Source organism: Sebastes fasciatus, chromosome 18, assembly GCF_043250625.1.
Source record: "Sebastes fasciatus isolate fSebFas1 chromosome 18, fSebFas1.pri, whole genome shotgun sequence".
In the NCBI taxonomy this organism is placed as follows: Eukaryota; Metazoa; Chordata; class Actinopteri; order Perciformes; family Sebastidae; genus Sebastes; species Sebastes fasciatus.
In genome coordinates, this window is record NC_133812.1 from 13,992,098 (window position 1) to 14,012,917 (window position 20,820).

The window sequence follows — 20,820 nt, forward strand, 5'->3', positions numbered from 1 at the left end:
GAGTTTCGCAGCATTCCATTTCTTTCTTTCTTTCTGATAGTGTTGATGGAAAAGTGCACAATTGGGTGAGTCTTTGCAAGCTTTTCAATATACGTCTTTTCGGGTGCGATATTTTTTGTTAGAGAAAAGATTTTTCAAAGTCGACCTTGTTAACATTTCAGCGAGTTTTACTTTTCTTTGTAATTGATGGGTTTATGTAGCGATTTGTGTTCAATCTCACAGTGAATGCACTCCAAACATTTGCATTATAATAACAGCATTTCCTCATTGTTCCAAGATAATTACAGCCATGTGACCCAAACATCCAGCGTGAAGCGTTTTAGTTAAGTGCTTTCTCTGGTCAGCACGCACGACTCCATAGGGGGGGAGTGAGGGGGTTGGAGCAACCAACTGCTTCCTCCTACTGTGCTGTCTCCAAAAGCATTTGTAACTATTTCTCTCCTGCTAATTGCAAATAAGGAAAATATGTTTTTGCTGCAGGGCAAAGAATAGGGGGTGGGGGGGTGGAGGGGAATCAAAGAGTCCAATTTATCTTGTTTGTCAAAGTGTTAGATGTGTGATTTTTCAGACTGTGTTCAAAATGAAGCTAATGCAGTGGTGCTGACTGCAGGTCCCCAGAGCAGCCACTTCTCTTTAGTGCTCTAAAAAATAAACCTGCCCTATCAAAGAAAAGCATCCCTTTAATGAACAGTGGGAGGGTTTGAATGGTGATTAGCTCAGAAAGATCTGCATTTTCCACTCATCTGAGCTGAGAAATATGATTTTTTATTGAGTTATGAATCATCCTGGTCCCTGAAACCTTTTTTTTCACAGTCAGCTTCTTTTTTTTATTTCTTTTAAAGAGGACCTATTATGCTTATTTTCAGGTGCATACTTGTATTTTGGGTTTCTACTATAACATGTTTACACGCTTTAATGTTCAAAAAACGCTTTACGTTTCTCATAACCGGCTGTGCTGCAGCACCACTTTTCACCCTCTGTCTGAAACGCTCTGTTTGAGCTCTGGCCCTGCCCTCTCGAAAAGCCCAGTCTGCTCTGATTGGTCATCTGGCCCACTCTGTTGTGATTGATCAACAGAACAAAAACTCTTCGGACTCCGCTCCAGCTCCGCTGTATATAGCTTTGTTTGAGGGCGTGCCAAACAAGCCGCTAGGCAGGTATTATGCTAATGTGTTCCTTGGTGACATCACCACGTTATAGAAAAAAAAGGCGGGACTTGAAGCGAGGCATTTCAGGCAGTTCAGGAGCAGTGTTTCTGTGGGGGAGAGTAACTCCCTTTGGTGTGGACTTTGTGTTTTGTAGGTTTGCAGACCTTTTACATGCTCAAAAAAACTATATAACACACTAAAGGAAAGGGAAAAAGCACAAAAGCATAATAAGTCCTCTTTAAATCTGTGCTATTTTCACTGGTTTGTAGACAGGCTCCGACTGTTGTTGTTTTCTTGTGTTTCCGGGCCACTGTCAATCAAATCTGATCAAACTACACCCACACAGTCCTGACGAAGCAAGTTGGAGAGTTTTGTCGAAAAAGAAAAATGATGTTTACCTTTGATTGTTGCTTATTTAGTCATACATGTTTAATATTAAAGAGAAAAGCCTGAATATGCAAAGTTAAAGATAAGAAAAAGTGATCCTTAGTTGTAATTTCTAAAAAGTGGCAATAGACTAGTTTTTTGTCTTTATCTTCATCATTATGAAGTAAATGTTGATTGCATAATGTAACAGCTATAGAATAATGACATCGGCGTTCCCTATAAGCCTCACTGTCACTTGGCAATTCTAGTCTGCCACCGGGTACGATCTCCCGGGAAAATGAAGGCTCGATTTATGGCACAAAGCCGTGGAAAACAAAATGCAGTGTTGGCAAAAGTAGCTAGCAGCACTAACTCCAAAAGTCGCTAAAAGTCGCCAAATGACGTTATACGCTCATTTGCATATTGGCAACATCATCACACATATATTTGCATAAAGCTTCTGTCGGTTGCAGTGAGGGAGAGACTGCCTGCACACGGCGCAAGAGGAGAGAGAGAGAGACCCGGTGCTGCTGGTTGAAGAGCCGTGGACTGCGATTACTCTGAGCAGCAACATTTTAAAGGTTAGTAGTGTTCAAATAATTTTTTTGTCATATTTGTTGAAATTTGCACTATATCCCGACAGCAATCAATAAATCAAATACTCTGACAAAAATAAGAAAAAAGAAATCTGGTATTTGTGGCTGTCGCAGGACTATAATAAACCTACCTGTCTGCCTGTGTGTACTCTGCCTGTGCACTTGTTGCACTTCACCGGAGTCTTCCACAAGCTGCTAGATTGACAGCTGTGAGTACTAACAATAGCCATGTTAGCCGTTCACGTTCATTATATGTTTATGTTCATAATGATAAAAGTAGGGGAGTGGCTTTGGAGGGAGGCCTGAAGGGATGGACTGAAGGGTTGTCTAATTGGTGACTTTCTAACTAGATGTACAGTAGCTACTTTTGGTACTAATGCTGCTAGCTACTTTCATTGGAAAAGAGTTGGCAAAACTGGGTTTGGTTTTTCGGTTGGATCATTTTTAAAATCTAGTGTACTCTTGCTAGTTTCTAAAGATTACCGACCCTGCCTTTAACTCTTAAAAACTGTGACATCACCATTCTCCAACTTAGCCCCGCCCACTTCAAACCAGTGAGAAGAGCCGACAAAAACAATACAGGAAAATCTCTCAAAGCAAATAACCAAAATTGCTCAAATTTGACAGAAAATTGGTTCATGTGTGACCACATCGCTCATAAAGTAAGAAGTTGACTGAGAAAAAAAAAAGTTTCTGGGCCTTTAAAATTTGTAGTTTTCATAGGCTTTAATAAAAAAAACTGCACTCATGTCTGCAGCAATGTACTTCAGTTAATTATCCAGAGGCAGCTTGTTGAAAAGTAGCTGTAACAGTTCTTGGTGGCTACCTCCTGGAATTGTGGCACGAGTGGCTGCGAGGCCCATTTAAATCCGTTCAGGCAGCAATAAGCAGATCATGTTTCCACATTTGCTCGTTAACTTTCTCCTGCTGTTCTTAATCCCTTAATTTAATGAATAAACTTCAGAATGATTTCGGCATGGCTTTTTTCTATAAAAGACTCAGCTTTTTCCGCTGCATCCGGAAGACTAAATAGAAGTTAATTTCTTTTAAATCCCCCGTGGTTGCGTTTCTACTTAATACATTTTGTTTGCAATCCCCTTATCTTTTTGTTCCATAAGTGCACAGTGTGGTATTTGCCTGCCTAACCCCTCTGTCATTTGCAATACTTTTCAGCTGGACGAAATAAGAGTATTTTCAATATCGTGAAATATTCAACAGTAATTCACTTTGGCAGGCAACATTTAAAACAGCTGCCGGAGTAGAGTAGCTCGTATCAGGCCAGAAATTGAATAAAAGGCTGTGGCTTGGAGGTATTTACCCTGACAGCAATATTGCTGTGTTTCAGGCACATATATAAGAGATGGCGATGGAGCAGGTGGGTGGTCTATATATCAAACAACAGAGTAATGAATCCCCCCCACCTGTGGAGGGGTAGAGGAATATGAGACAATGCTTGTGTCACATGAAAATACAGCCAGAGACAAAACTATGAGAGGGGCTTTTCTTCAGGCATGGCTGCAAGGAAGTGTCAACATTATATCATAAGAGGAAATAATACTGTAGAGATTAATGGGTCAATTTCACGGCTTTCCACTCCTTCACTCACTGCTCTCTGCCATTTAGTGCTTAGTTATAAAGATGACTTGGCTTTGCAGTCTTAAGGAAAATGCACTGATGCTCATTCCCTTGTGTCAGGCGAGTTCTGTCCGCCTTGCAAAATGAATGAGATTGGTCTCAGATGGTAATCGACCCAGGTTCGTTCATACCCTTGAGCTACAGCAGGAGTCCGTTGTTAGTCCAGGCCGGCATGAAATCAACTCTTTGTGCCGAGTTAACAAAATTACACGAGGCCTCGTTGTAATCAATCTGAACTGTTTAATCCTCCAGTCATCTGGTTGATTGAATCAGCGGTAGCAGCCTCCGACCTTTGGCTTTGAACAAGCATGTGTGCAATTGCCATGGGGTACTGGGGGAGAAGGGGACATGTCCCCCTCCTAATTTACGAAAGAGGGAAATTTGAACCCCCCTCACCATAGACTGTATATAATAAGTGGACGTAGTAGTTTGTTTACTGCCGTTTTGAAGCCTCAAGTTCGGCATTTTGGCTGTTGCTGTTTTTGGACAACAACGTGGTAGCAACCTGTCAATCACAAGGTAGCCACGCCCTAAAGCATACCCTGCTTTTTGGTCTATTTGACTCTAAATGGGACCATAATTTACTAAATGAACATCATGCTGTATTGAAGAAGACTTGAAACTAGCAAATGAGACCATAAGCTCATGTTTACAATGTTTACTGAGGTAATAAATCAAGAAGGATCATTTCCTCATAGACTTCTATACAACCAGACTTCTTTTTTGCAACCAGAGGAGTCGCCCCCTGCTGGCTATTAGAAACAATGCAAGTCTAAGACACTTTGGCTTCACTTTTTCAGACCCGTAGGTTGCCCTCTGGTTATCACCGATCTCTGTTCATACATCTTATAGCCAATCATCTTGTTGCTGTCAGAATTTGAAAATGTTTCTTTCTTTGTTACCACCAGCTGCCATTTCTGTGTCAATGCTGGACGTTATTTAAATTAGTAAAAGGTGAGTTTTCGTGTGTTTAAATACACGTGAGTTTGAAATTAGTTTCGCCAAATCTTTCTTCATCCACTTTCACTACAAACCCCAACAACCCTGTAAACATCTTTTCAATATCAAAACCACAGATGTGGGGTTTTTTTTCGCAGAAAACTCCATTGAATTCTGTATAATATTCAGGCTTTTAAGAAACTCCTGAAAAGTTGATGCTGACAAAAGCCATGCTGAGTATTTAAGAGCTCCTGTCTATTTTAGAGCTCAGCCTTCAAGTTCCCTTTCAGCTCGCACCGCCCCCCCATACTTACCTGAAATATAATGTCACATTTATTGACTGTCACCTTGGTTTAGCATGTGAGTCAGACCTCTTTACTAACACATTTTCTCAATCACACGGAGTAGCGCTTAACATGAGCTCCACAGATGAAGAATAATGATGAAAATTGCAGGGTTTTATTTACACCTGATGGCTTCCTAATGGACTTAAATAAGTGAGACAATCTTTTTCTTTTCTCCTTATGTATCATTTCAAGCATTTTCTGTTCACGGAAGCATCACAATCTCTTTTGGGGCTTCGCTTGTGTGCCGACTGCAAGCAACTCTGAGAAAATGTTGTTAAGGTCTACCTCCCCTACTGCTGGGGTTTGGTAAACACAGTGTCACAACTTGTCAAGTGTCAGCATCCTTCTTTTTATCTGTCAGACAAAGCTCTCGGTGCAGGCAGTGTGAGCCATCATCGCAATCCATCCAGAAGGTGAGAGAAAAAGGGGGGAGGGTGGAGGAGAGGAGAGAAAGAATTTGTGTCCCCCCAGGGGGAGGCTGAATGAGACGGGTTCTTACAAACTCTCTCCTCTGCTGAAGAGAGGTTATCTCTTTGAAACAAGGCATTTAACTTGCGCCTACGAGTCCTCTGTGGAGTCTGTGAGAGGAAGAGAAGAGAAAACATGAAAGGGAGAGAAAGGGAGAAGAAAAAATATAGCGTTTGCATTCCAGGAAATCCCTCGCACGCCTTCTACCTTGTCAACAGACTGAATCCTGGGAAATCATTCACCCTCCAAGGCCATGTTTGTTTCCTTTACCTCTCTATTTTTCATCTCTCCTGTCTTACCCATCTTTGACCCCGCAGCCTCGCCCTCCACAGAGTGACTGTCTGTCTAGTACACTGAAATATACACACACACCTACAAGTAAAACTCTTCTAAAACATAGTGTACAGAGAGTCGTATAGTATTGAATATAAAGAACGGAAGACAAAGTAAAGGAAGTGGGAGGTCAGTTAAGCAAGCGAGATGGGAAATGACTGAAGGTCAAACACGATGATGACTAAAAGAGAGAAAGAAGAGCGATTAATAGAAGGTCTGAAGATAGCACTGCAGGATTTGCATCACATGGGAGGGCTTCAGTGAAACAGAATAACAGAGCGGGAGAGAACAAGGACATTGGTGCAGGACGGCAAACTCAGTTAGCACTGCAGTGAAAAAGGCTGTTTTTACTGATATATGTATTCATTGGCCCATTATCACATTTTATCTCTTTGAAAAAAAGCAATGGCACTTATATTAGAGGATTTACTACACTTATTGACAAATCAAGTTTATGAGGTTGAGTTATTGGGCTGGTAGTAACTTAGAAGTCCAACAATAGCTCCACACCGGTCGTGTCTAGAAGGTAACCTGCAAATTGCGAAAACTAGCAAAAACTTGCAAAAACTTGCAAATTCAAAAAAATAACTATTCAAGATCAATGCCTATAACCTTAACCATCTCGTGAGAGTTTGGCAATTTGCGTCTTACCTTCTTGCCACGACCGCCAACACCTGTTTGCCTACCTGTCTCACCTGCAGATTTCTTTTCTGTTCAGACAAACATATATCCAACGATGAAAACCTGAGCAAGAACTTCTCTGACGGGCTTGGGCTGGCTGCTCGTGGGGCCTATGCTATGGCTATAGCTGCTGATGCAGACTTGAGGTAAGCCCCAAACAACCCACCACGAGCCATTTCCTTTCTTTTAGTCAATGCTTTTCTTTCACACAGGCACACCTGTTAGAGAGTGACTGTTGCAGAGACACTTAAAGAGCTGATTGCCGGTCATTCTTGTAACAATTCTTTGGCACTTGTCCAGGATCTGTTTTTCCATTCCAACAGTTCTAACTTGGGGATTTTTGCCCCGTAGTAGTGTAGCTGATTAGCTAGAGACATATGCTCATCCCATCTTGCAGACAGCAGTAGTTACTCTGCATTATATTTAGCTCGCCAAAGAATCACGAGCTGCATGGCTATTGGCTTAGAAGGCTGTGTGTATTCAGAGTGTAGATCTACCATGCTGTATTGACTGTTGCTGAAACGGATGTCTGTCTGAGGACTTCACTCTAGCTAAGTTTTTATTATGTTAACACCAGTGGGCAACCTCCGGGTCTGAAAAGTGAAGCCACTGTGGAAGTGCCTTAAACTTGCATTCTTTCTAATAGCCAGCAGAGGGCGACTCCTCTGGTTGCAAAAAGAAGTCTGATTGTATAGAAGTCTATGAGAAAATGAGCCTACTTCTCACTGGACTTATTACCTCAGTAAACATTGTAAACATGAGTTTATGGTCTCAATCGCTAGTTTTAAGTCTTCTTCAGTACAGCATGATGTTCATTTAGTAAATTATGGTCTCATTTAGGGTCAAATAGACCATAAAGCAGGGTATGCTTTAGGGCGTGGCTACCTTGTGATAGACAGGCCGCTACCACAGCTTTGTCCGGTCTGGGTGTTGTCCGAGTTTTTCGTCTCAGAACTTTAACCCTTTCACAGTGTGTTTTCAGTCCATGAAAGTTTATTGTAACATTTTGGTCGCCTGAAAATGACGTTCGGTTGTAACTTTAGAATATTGTTGTTTGCATAGCAATAGTGGCGTTTTTGTAATTGAAAACTGGTTGTGTGCATTTTGTGGAGGCAAGTGTAACCCCTTTGTTGACTGCCTGTGGGCATTGTTGATAGCTGCTTAAAAAAGTGTTTGTCTCATCAGTAAGTAGTGTTGATCTTTTTATGTGGTTTCCTGTCTGTCCTGGGTGACTTTAAAGGTCCCATATCGTGCTCATTTTCTGGTTCATACTTGTATTTTGTGTTTCTACTAGAACATGTTTACATTCTGTAATGTTAAAAAAACCCACTTATTTTCCTCCTACTGTCTGCCTGAATATACTTGTATTCACCCAAACGTGCCGTTTCAGCACATTTGAACGGAATTGCGTTGCTAGGCAACAGCTTGGGTCCATGTTTACTTCCTGTCAGCTGATGTCACTCACATACACTGCAACAGGAAATAAACTGGGACACATTTAGAATGTTTATGTTTAAAACCGTGTAATGATCTAAATATTGTATATTTGTGACATCACAAATGGACAGAAATCCTAACAGCTTGTTTCAAACGCACAATTTCTGAATACGGGCTGTGTGTGTTTCTCAGTATTTTGAGCGTTTTGATACTTTCACAGTATTTATATAGCACTTAAACCTGCTTTATAATATACAAGACCTGAAAATCAAATCTCACTTTTTACAATATGGGACCTTTAAGTAATGTATATGCTAGCTTAGTTCTGTAAGTTGACACCTGTGGTAGCTCAAATGTTAGCTGATGTTCCTCACAGAACCCCTTGCAACTAGATCCCATGATGCAACAGCGGGAAATGGACCATCAGCAAAGAGATGGAAGGAGATTTATTATATGAGCCTAATAATATGAGAATATGACTACTGAACCTAATAACTGTTTCCCTGCAACCAATGACAAATATTCAGAGTCTCTGTGATAACGTTAATATCACTGGAAACTCTTGATCTTTAGTGTCATATTCGACTTTAAAAATCTTTTCGACTTTTAGAATTTCTTAAAACAAGTGAAACATTTTGCCAGCAGCATAAGGTTCTTCTCAAAAGTTGAAACATGGCAGAATGAGGCCGATCACTGCACAACTAAGCAGCGAAATGACACTTGATTCGCCGAAAACTGATGAAATGAGTTGATTTGCATTGGAGACACGTGAATTTAACTCCCACAGCTGGTGGAGAGTCTGATTAATTGTAATACTTAATAATAGATCAATATGGTGTATTTTTTTTTCTCACAGTGATTCTATCCTATAGAAGCAGTTTTTGCCGCCTGTGTGAATAATGATGGAATTAAAAGATGCCTTGGAGACGGGAGCAACATGAGGTGATGGCATCACACGAACGTCTCTGCTTGAGAAAAGTGTGTCTGTAAGCATCGAATGTTTCCATAACAGCTGCTTTATTACACCGAGGATTAAAAAAAAGGCGGTAATGGGTTGTATTTCACATATCGGCATTAACACCCCATCCTCTTTTACAGGCCCACTCGCATTCACATCCTCCAAGCTGTTACTGGCTGCCATATGTTTGCCAAACTGTTTAGGAGAATAAAAGAGAGAGCTGGAGAGGGAGGAGGTGAGAGAGCTGTTTTGAGACCTGGGACAGTGCATTGTGGGTGGATGTGCAAAAGTGGGGATCCAGAATGACTGGAAGATTGTTTGTGCATGTCTGAGGACAGAGCTGAAGCAAGAGATGGAAGGAGAGAGAGGGAGGGAGGACGTGAACCGAGCACATCTACCGAATCAATATGAGCAGCAGGAGAGATGTTTTTATATATTTATTTTTTTTCTCGGCTCCCGCTGTAAAAATGAGTGCGCTGTCTCTTTTTTTTTAACACATCAAATGGAGGAGGAGAGGAGTGGATGGAGAGAGCGGGAGGAATGGAGGGAAAGGAGTTGAATGTCAGGGTAATACTTCAGACTAAGTGGAGTAAAAGTTTCATCACCAGTGTGTGTGTGTGTGTGTGTGTTGGGGAGCATACCTGTGTGTGCATGCATGTTTCTGTGTGCGTACAATACACATACACATGTGTGCAGAATATCAATTCTGTCCGTGTGCATTTGTGTTTTTTTCGCTCCCTGTGCATGACTGCGTAGCATTTAGTATCTCTTCTCCTGCAATCAGACGTTCCATTGATGTCGATCTCTTTGGATGAATGAGGCAAATTATCTGCTTTGCCAGCAACTGTTATCCTCTCTGCTCCCGTGTTGGAGCACTTTTGGCAACACCAAACTCTACCTCTAAACACACACCTCACACACGGTAGAAAACTTTGCTACCTTCCTGAAGTGTGAGGATGATTACAATGTGTTTTGAGAGTGCTGCGTGTTTTGAATCTGCTTTTTCTCCAGTGCTATGATAACGAGGCAACTCCATCTGCTGAGGAAGACCATGTGATACGATCAAAAGCTCCAGTGTAGCTACAATATGGACTTTATGGCGGGGTTCTTTTGTCAACTGTTGTTTCCATGGTCAATCTCAAGATTTTGACCCCTTCACCCTCGCCGTCACACTGTTACTGTACGTTAGTCCCTACAAACTCTTGCAATGCAGCCACATTTTTATTTGTTTATTCTTGGCTCATCAATTCTTATTTTTAAATTCAAGTGTAGATCCCAATATTTGCAGAGACATCAAATATGTCAGGCTGAATTTGGGGGGGAATGTGTATAAATTATGCACAAGACATCAAGAATATTTCAAGTTGATAAAATGAATAACATGGAGCCTTGAGTCAGAACATTTCACTCAGTGTAAACTTCATATAGCTTCAGTGAGGAGTTGAAAGAGTTGGTGCAGAATATGTGATGCTGCCAGAATAAATAAATTGCTTTTTCAAAACTTAAACCTAAAAGTTACTTATAAGGGAAAATATAAAGTAAAAACTGGACTTTAAAAGACCCTTATACCAAGTTAAAGCCCCTCAAACATATTTTTTTCTCTATAACATTAAATATTCATGGCTAAATAAGCAACAATCGAACTTAAAGGTACCGTGTAGGATCTGGCAGCAAGAACACGACAGCGACCTCTAGTAACCGTTATGACAGGGAGCAGAAGCGTAAGTCAGGTGCTATAGTATAGACAACGTGAGAGTCCATTTTTTCCGCCCAGAAGTTTTCATCCTGTGTAACGCTTGCACTTTTGAAACAAAGTTATTTTAAGCTAAAACACAATGTTTTTCACTAAACGTAAGTGTTTTTGTTGCCTAAAACTAAAAAAAGTTGTAGTTTTATATGTTACTGTACTAACATGTTAGAACGTGTTGCTTTTAAGTTTCGCTTTCACTTTTTCAATGTAGTAGGTGCAGTAGGCCCCTACTGACCCACAGTTATGGTGCTTATAGTGACCGATGACACCTATTTAATGGCCTGATCTGTTCAAAATGTACCTTAAAGCGAGATTTTTCAAGTATTTAATACTCTTATCAACATGAGAGTGGGCAAATATTCTTGATTTATGCAAATGTATGTATATATTTATTATTAGAAATCAATTAACAACACAACACATTTAGCATAAAAAATATGCTCAAATCATAACATGGCAAACTCAACAGGCAACAACAGCTGTCAGTGTGTCAGTGTGCTGACTTGACTATGACTTTCCCCAAACTGCATGTGATTATCATAAAGTGGGCATGTCTGTAAAGGGGAGACTCGTGGGTACCCATAGAACCCATTTTCAGTCACATATCTTGAGGTCAGAGGTCAAGGGACCCCTTTGAAAATGGCCATGACAGTTTTTCCTCACCAAAATAAAGCGCAAGTTTGGAGCGTTATTTCACCTCCTTCCCGACAACCTAGTATGACGTGGTTGAGCCCGCTACAATTGTAAAATTGCAAGTTGCGTTAATGCATTAAAGACATTAGTGGCGTTAAAACTAATTTGCATTAACGCGTTATTATCGCGTTAACTTTGACAGCCTTGCACATTTGTCTTATTCTATGTGCATGTAAAACCCTGTCACTCATAGTAAGAAGCTGATTGTGGAGGGGAAAAAAAGTCTTTCAGGGCCTTTTTTAAGGTTAATTTCAATGAAGGAAAAGCAGAATGTGTGTGTTTACAGTATACAGCACACGGTATACACACCTTCAGGTGTTTATTAGAGGAGCTTCTGGTTTGCTCCGAGCAAAACTTTTCCAAACAATCCAACATAATGACACATAAATTGGAGCTAACCAACGACGGCTGCAACAACAGGACCAACAGGTGTTTGTGTTTCTGAGGGATTCGAGCCAGAGGAGAATGAGGCAATCAGTTACCATGGCGATGGTAAAGGAGGATGGGGGGGTGGTGGTCTAGTGGTGGTGGTGGTGAGGGGTGGGGTGGCTGTTCTGCAGAACACTTTCGTTTGGAGAGTGTCACTTACAGGCTTTGATGATGATAAGGGTTGCTGCCGGGGTAAACAACATCAGAGCTTTAAAATACTGAGAGAATTGGGCACTCCAGAGGATCAGGTTGTGCTCACTAACAGCTCTTTCGCTCCTCCTCCTCCTCCTCCATCTTATACTTACCCCCAACAACATCTGCCTGTCTGTCTTTAACCACACACACACACACACACACCAACATCACCCATCAGCCCAGGCTACCTGCTTCTCTCTCCCAGCAGGTGTACTGCCAGCCTCATGATGAACGGCAAAGATCGCCGTAACCATGGCAACACTCTGACACAGACTTCCATCTGTGTGCAGGGTGGGCATTTGGTCAAAATATATATATATATATATACATACAGTATGTACCGTTGGGGTTATGTGTGTGTGTGGCCTGCGGCAAAGTGTTTATCGGATGCTCTTTTTGGAGGGCGTGACCTCCTCCGGGTTTCGTTAAGGCGTCACCCAGTGAACGGATGTCACGCAGCCGCTGGATGGATGTCATCAAGCATGCTCTAGTGTTGAACGATGCTCTCACTTTCACGGGGCGAGAGGAGTAGTGATGGACTGAAAAACCGGCGAGGCAACAATCACAATGGCAGGCAGCGAAGCTTTTTTGAAGCCCGTTGAAATGGCAGATAAAGAAAGAGGGGAGTGTAGAGAGGGCAATGAAAAGAGAAAAAAAAACACAGTGATGAGATAACAGTCCTGGTAAAAGCAGAGTGGGAGGATGATCCAGAGCAAGACGAGGAGAAGTGATGAATTAAGAAAGGAATACGGCGAGAACTGCAATGGAGATGCGGGCAAAGTGAGAAGGATGTGTGTGTGTGAGAAGACGACAGCTGAAAAAAGCTGGAGTGTGTGAGTGTGTGTGTGTGTGTGTGTGTGTGTGTGTGTGTGTGTGCTATAGCAAAAAAGAGAGAGAGATGAGACAGAGTAGCAGCGAGAGGGAGGGTGAGGGAGAGATGAGAGCACTGGAGGATGTTGAGCTGAAATCTTAACTAACAGAAGCGCTGGCATCACACTGAGAAGAAGAACTGAAACCAGACATCAGGGCTTTAGGCTAATTAAGAAAAGAAAGAAGCTATGTGTGTGGGTGTGGGTGTGGGGTGTGTGTGTGTGTGTGCTTACCAATATGGATATAGTGTGTGTTTGGGAATGAGAAAGAAGGAAAGTGTTCACTTGCGAGTTGTAACAATACGTTAGACAACTTACCTTACTCTCCCTCCTGTCTTCCATATTTAACTTCATATCTTACTCACATCTACGTCACACACGTCAAACTGCCGTCTCTCTTTGTGTGTGTGTTTGTGTATCTGCGGGTGTTTTTTTTACCGGCTTAATTACCAAAAGATATCCATCTGGCAGTGAAATGAGCTTCAGGAATCAGGCAGCAACACAATATTGTCTCCTTGTTAGTTGGGTCACAGTGTTGATTACTATTCAACGTGACTGAACTGCAGTTTAGGCTGCAATAATATAATGTGACACTTTGTAAACCATGATCCATATGTTGTCGTAGTGTACCTGACAGAGAATTCTGATCCCCCCCTTCCTGTTTTTAATAGGATTGGCCATCATTCCTATTGTTTATGATAACATTTATTTATCAGCTTTATCTCGAGACGTGGTGATGACTGGTAATAACTTTGTGAGTAGGGCAAAGCTGGAGGATTGTTGTTTGTGTCTTTTTACTTGAGTGATCATCCGACTGTGTTTCTCGGCTTTTTGGACGCCCTTCAAGCAATGTTTCCACATGCCCAAATTTCAGTTGGTGCGTAAAATGACTGATAGGAATTATGAAAAAAAAACTAAGAAAATAGGAGCCAGATGGTAAAAAAAAATCTTTTATAATATCATGTTACTGATTTTCTGGTAAATAGAAACAGTGTAAAAGAGCATCTTGATTTCTTTGTTACTCAGATGTTGTCTTTGAAGTTATAATGCTGTAACTATCCTATAGTCCTGACTGATTTAGTTACAGCCGTGGTTCAGAGATGCTATTCTGCATACCCCGGTTGTTAGTGGTTATTTGAGTTACTGTTACCTTTCTATCAGCTCTGGCCGTTCTCCTCTGACCTCTGACCTCTGCCACCAACAAGGCATTTGGCCCAGAGCCTGCTGCTTACTGGATATTAACTCTTTTTTGGACCATTCTCTGTAAACCCTAGAGATGATTGTGCGTGAAAATCCCAGTGGATCAGTAGTTTCTGAAATACACAAACTAACAACTACAAGGCAAGTTCAAGGTCACTTAAAGCTTCAGTAGGCGGAAAGGTTTTGGCATCATTGGGCAAAGATTCCATAATAACCTTTCAGCATATTGTAATTCAAGTGTTCTGAGAGAAAGCGAGAGAGAGGGGATGACACCCAGAAAAGGGTCGAACCCAGGCCGCTGCAAGGGACTCTGCCTGCATCGGGTGCATGCTCTACCAGGTGAGCTATAGAGGTTGCCCCTCAGCTGTTCGTTTGTGTCCTGTGTTCACAACGTTGTGTCTCATTTTCCCTTTACAAATTTAGTAATTTTAAGCCCAACCAAATAGTATTTTCCTAAACCTAACTAAGTGGTTTTCTTGCCTAAACCTAAAGTAACACCAAGGGGTCTGACAAAGCGGCAGTAGGCCTACTGTATGTGACGAGTTGGGATGAGAACGTGTTGGGTTAACCCCTCTTGACACTGCCCACATTCAGCACGACCATCGCCTCGGCAGGCGCACATGTCTAACCGTGCCCTAAATGCATTGAGTTGCTGTCACGTGATTGGCTGATTAGATATATGCATTAACGAGCCGTTGAACAGGTGTACCTAATAAAGTGGCCGGTGAGTGTATAGACTGTATATCCAGCAGATGTCAAGATTTACTTTTTAGTCCCAGTTTAAAAAATGCTTGATCCTAGATTTCCCATAATGCAACTTTTCATTAGACTCTCTCTGTCCGGTAAACACCCATGTCTTTCATGCCCACAGTTTCTGTTAAAATGTCTCCAAGCCTGAGCCCAGATACCCTTGATGACATCACCAGGGGTATTTTCTATTTACAGACGTAGGCAAAGTTGTTGGTAACGTTCCGTTAAAGAGAGAAAAACCCACAATGGTCACTGAAATAACTTGAAACTGACAAAAGTAATAATAAATAAAAATTCACTGAAAATTAACTAATGAAAATCAGACATCGCTTTTGAATTATGGTTCAGCAGAATCATTTAAAAAAACAAACTAATGAAACTGGCCTAGACAAAAATGATGGTAACATTAACTTAATATTTTGTTGCACAACCTTTTGAGGCAATCACTGCAATCAAGTGATTTCTGTAACTCTCAATGAGACTTCTGCACCTGTTGACAGGTATGTTGGCCCACTCCTCGTGAGCAAACTGCTCCAGCTGTCTCAGGTTTGAAGGGTGCCTTCTCCAGACTGCATGTTTCAGCTCCTTCCACAGATGTTCAATAGGATTTAGATTAGGGCTTATAGAAGGCCACTTCAGAATAGTCCAATGTTTTGTTCTTAGCCATTCTTGGGTGTTTTTAGCTGTGTTTTGGGTCATTATCCTGTTTGAGGACCCATGACCTGCAACTGAGACCAAGCTTTCTGACACTGGGCAGCACATTTCGCTCCAGAATGCCTTGATAGTCTTGAGATTTCATTGCACCCTGCACAGATTCAAGACACCCTGTGCCAGATGCAACAAAGCAGCCCCATAACATAACCGAGCCTCCTCCATGTTTCACATTAGGTACAGTGTTCTTTTCTTTGGATGCTTCATCTCTTCGTCTGAGAACATAGAGCTGATGTGACTTGCCAAAAAGCTCCAGTTTTGTCTCATCTGTCCAAAGGACATTCTCCCAGAAGCTTTGTGGCTTGTCAATATGCATTTTGGAAAATTCCAGTCTCGCTTTTTTATGATTTGGTGTCCTCCTGGGTCGTCTTCCATTAAGTCCACTTTGGCTCAAACAGTGACGGATGGTGCGATCTGACACTGATGTACCTTGACCTTGGAGTTCACCTCTAATCTCTTTGGAAGTTGTTCTGGGCTCTTTGGTTACCATTCGTATTATCCGTCTCTTCAATATGTCATAAATTTTCCCCTTGCGGCCACGTCCAGGGAGGTTGGCTACAGTCCCGTGGACCTTAAACTTCTGAATAATATGAGCAGCTGTAGTCACAGGAACATCAAGCTGCTTGGAGATGGTCTTATAGCCTTTACCTTTAACATGAAGGTCTATAATGTTCTTTCTGATCTCCTGAGACAACTCTCTCCTTAGCTTTCTGTGGTCCATGTTCAGTGTGGTACACACCATGATGCCAAACAGCACAGTGACTACTTTTCACCCTTTAAATAGGCAGACTGACTGATTACAAGTTTGAAGACACCTGTGATGCTAATTACAGGACACACCTTAGTTTAATATGTCCCTATGGTCACATTATTTTACATCTTTTCTAGGGGTACCATCATTTTTGTCCTGGCCAGTTTCATTAGTTTGTTTTTTTAAATGATTCTGTTGAACCACAATTCAAAAACAATATCTGATTTTCATTAGTTCATTTTCAGTAAATTTTTATTTATTATTACTTTTGTCAGTTTCAAGTTATTTCAGTGACCATTGTGGGTTTTTCTCTCTTTAACGGAACGTTACCAACAACTTTGCCTACGTCTGTACAACTGCTTTAAAATGAGTTTGATGTGTAAAATTGGAGGGGTTGCCCTTTAACAGCTCAGCGTCCGTCAGCAGTCAGTGTAGGTTTAGCTGTCAGTACTGTAGCTCTTTCACTTCACAGCTTTTAGCTTGTTGTCTCTGCGGCCACTGGAGAGTTGCTGTTGATTCAGTTTTGCCGGTGTCCTCTCACCGCTCTACATCTCTTCTTGAACACCTGTACTCATTCTGTCAGCATTTCTGTGTCTGTGTCAGCGTCTGTGTCAGAGTCTGGGTCATCATGACCGCTTGGTTTCTCGCGTCACTGACATCAGTGTTTGTGCTTCATCTGTCCTCCTCGGCTCACTGAGCATGTCTGTCTGTGTCCTGTTGTTCCCAGAAGTCTGAGCATGACTCCAGGCGGTTTGGATGTCATAAATGTCACATTCACTGCCGTGGTCATTTCCAGTGACACTAATCTCCTCCCACCATCCTAATGTCATGCAGTAGTTGTCGACTTCTTCATGTTCTTCCTCTCTTGGAGCATTTACAAGGAGAAACAAGTGGATTTAATGTTGTTTTCTTGGAACCAAAACGTAACTTTCACGAACTAATCATAAATATATTTTGATAATATTGACGTTGTCATATAATCACACCAGTTATTATATATTTTATATGAAGGTCATTATTATTTTACCAGTTTACACCAAAAAATACAAAAATAAAATAAAAATATTAATAATATAATATAATATATATATAGTCAAAATAATATGCATATTAATTGTTGGATGTTCATACAATCATTTTTGTTTCAAGAGGCCTACTGTAGTCAAGCAGCAAAAATGTAAAGACTATTACAGCCGGCTGTAAAGCAGTGTTCCTGCATTCTCTTGTTGAAAGTTTCAAGTCTGCTGCATCTCTGACTGCACCCAACCGTGATGTCACAGTGTACAGACACACCCTGAAGTTCACTTCTACATCACTGCAGCAAGGTGAAAAGTGAAACCCCGAGAGATCTGCGAAAAAAAGAGTTTTAAGTTGATTTTTAAAGGTGGAAAAAAGAAAATGTAATACAGAGCAGTACAGTTTTGATGAACACAAGTCACATAGAAAAACAGTATATATGCAGTTTGCAAGCTGCAACTAGCTTCTAGTACAGGGGTCTCCAACCTTTTTTCCTCTGAGAGCTAATTTGACAAAATGAAAGTGGCCGAGAGCTACTCATAGCACCAAGTTGTTGTTGATGGTGTTAATAATAATATTTTATGGACTTGAATTGTGATATTCGGTACGCTCAGGAAATTGCTGCTGCAACTCTGAAGAGAATATAAAAGGTAAAGTGCAGCATTTTGATAAAAATGTATAAAAGTAACAATTTGCTTAATCATCATGTCCTATTTTGCTTTTAAATCAACCCCCAAGTTCTCTATTTTTATGTACTGTGAATCACTTTGTCAGCGTATTTGTCTCAGAAACGTATATTTATATTGTAAATTAACTGTAAACCTACCGTTTATTGTGTTTTTATAGATACATGTGACAATTGTCTTCCACTAACCGTCTCTCTGTTTGCTCACACACTCTCCGTCCCTCCATCCCTTACAGCTCGCGTTCATGGTGGTGCATTGAATTATAGCACATACCCCTTAAAAATCAATGCATGTTCACATTTCAAGTGTAATCCTCACCAACCGTCAATCAATGGGCTCAAACAGAATCGGCCTGTCTGATTGGTGTGGGGCCGTGGCCTCGCTTCCACAGGGACATGCAGCCAATCAAAGGGTGTTACCCTCAAATGACTCAAACACGAGCGGATCAAAAACTAATTTTTCCCAACTGTTCTCACAAATCCCATCCAATACTGGTGACAAATGGGGAGGCGAGACTATTGAAGATATCGACTGAGGCTTGTTTTGGTTTCTTAGGCAAATAGGGTGTCGATTAAGTTTGAAAAACGCTAATTGAGTTCAGCCAGATTAATTCAGCTCTCTCCGGTGACTAATTAAGTTGAAATCTATGGCGGTTTGTGTACGTGTTAACTCATCCCCTCAAAAAGCCAAATTTTTTTCTTGCGCCGAAGCCCTTTCCAATACTCCAATAGACAATAAAAAGCCCAGTAATGAATGGCACACTTACCTGCAGAGCCATGTATTAGAGCGAAAGTCTCTTCTTTTTGTTTCTGTTTGCAAAGCACTAAAAGGTACGGCATAGATATTATTTGTCTGATTACAACCTGATTGAGCCTACGCTTCGCTCTTCATACACAATCAGCCCTTGCAATGGACACAATAATGTCAAAGTTCCTATCAATTTACTCATCCCATTTCATTGCCATAGCAACTAAACACAAAAACAACCTAGATAGTCTCATATTGCGTGCACCAATTTCACTGATTGGGGAAAATAACAAACCGAAATGCAAGTAAACAGTGATTTTATTGTCAATTTATGGACCAAAGATTTTTTTTTACAGGCACCAAAGGCAGACTGAGTATATGTATTGTAATGGTACCTTCTTCTTTTGGGGTCATATACCACTTGAGTGCTTCCATATGTTGTTGTGTCCGTATCAAAACCAAGTCCCTTTAATCTTTGAAATCAATACATGCTGTTTGGACTCTCCATCAAGTGAGCCACAGCGTGCTTTTTGCCTTGGCAATACTTACCCGTTATTAGTTTGCCATTTGAAGTTTGTCTGACCAAGATTTAAAAGAGGGTAAAAGCATCTGTGTTTGTTTGTGTGTGTGTGTGTGTGTGTGTACTTAGCTACTGTAGCTATCTTTGTAAGGACCGATATGTGTTTTAGACCTTACTTTGGGACCGACCCTCAAAGGCCTGTTTGAGGGTTCAGAGTTTGGTTTTAAGGTTCAAGTTAGAATTAGGTTTAGGTTAGGGTAAGGTTAAGGTTTGGGATGGTTAAAGTGGCAGTATGCAGAATATTTTTGGCATCATTGGGCAAAAATTCCATAATAAACTTTCAGCATATTGTAATTCAAGTGTTCTGAGAGATAACTAGACTTCTGTACCTCCTCATGGCTCTGTTTTCAGGCTTTCAAAAATCTAGCTCGTGACGGGAGACTTTGGCCAATCACAGGTCATTTCAGAGAGAGAGAGCGTTCCCATTGGCTGTTCATTCAATGCAGGCAGCTGCCAGTCACTAGCAAACTCCTATCAAATGGTCAAACTAGGCAGCATTGATCAAATATGAATTAATATTCTGTTACTGTAATGCCTATTTCTCGCCTCAATTGTTTTCAGAAACATCTTGTAGTGTACTGTTTAGCTGTAAAATGAGAACGTTTGCTCCGGCTGGTGGGCGGTGCTTGGTATTTCCTCAACTTATCTCAACATGGCTGCCGGGTCACCAACGTTCTCATGTCAGTACACTACAAGATGTTTCTGAAAGCAGGCATGACAGTAACAGAATATTGATTCATATTTGATCAGCGCTGCCTAGTTTGACCGTTTGATCGGAGTTTGCAAGTGATTGACAGCTGCTCAGAGACGGCAGGCTCCAGCTTGGCTGTGATTGGTTGTTTTCCTCCTGTCTGTGCCATTAGGCGCACCGGAGGACACAGAGGATGCAGAGGCACATGATTTTTTTTTTTCAGATTACCTGTGCACTAGTGATAAAGTGCTGAGAAAATGAGATGTATCAAATGAAAAACAACAGACCTGTGATATTTTCAGTTTGCTGAATAATGTTTATATGCACTGATATGTGTGAATATAATGATTAGGAAGTATGCAGCTAAACGTACGTGTGTTTGTGTGCGCCTGTGTGTGTGTGTGTGTGTGTGTGTGTGTGTGTGTGTGTGTGTGTGTGCGCATATTTCCCAAGTGGATTTTTTAGTAAATGTATTCTCAAGTCTTGGCTGGCTGAAAGGATGATGACTATAATCAAGCGGGTACCTTTCCATCACACCAAGCTCAAACGCTGCGATGACATTTCCAAAGGTGCGTGCTAGATGGAATATTAAAACGCCGTGCCACGCCAACTCGCTTAATGGCTTGTCTTTGTACCTTAAAAGCCGCTTGACATTTCCTATCAGGGTCCCCGGCTGTTTGGCTAGGCTTTTTTGAAGTTTTGCTCAAGTTGAATCTATTGCTTTGGATTTTTTTTACATGCTTTATATTTGTTTCTCTCAGTTCTCTGTGGTTATGGTAAAAAAAAAAAAGAGTTCTCAGCGAGACAGGTGTATGTTTTTGCCCTGAAAGTGAGAGAGATTAT

The 20,820-nt window shown here is 41.2% G+C and overlaps 1 long non-coding RNA gene across 1 annotated transcript in view; it reads left to right on the forward strand.

Annotated features, from left to right (window-relative positions):
- Positions 1-1,746: 1,746 nt before the first annotated feature.
- Positions 1,747-20,820, forward strand: part of LOC141756203 (uncharacterized) — a 49,543-nt gene continuing 30,469 nt past the window's right edge. The window contains exons 1-2 of the long non-coding RNA XR_012591415.1: positions 1,747-2,095; positions 6,551-6,659. This is a non-coding gene — a long non-coding RNA (uncharacterized LOC141756203). The remainder of the gene's footprint in view (positions 2,096-6,550; positions 6,660-20,820) is intronic.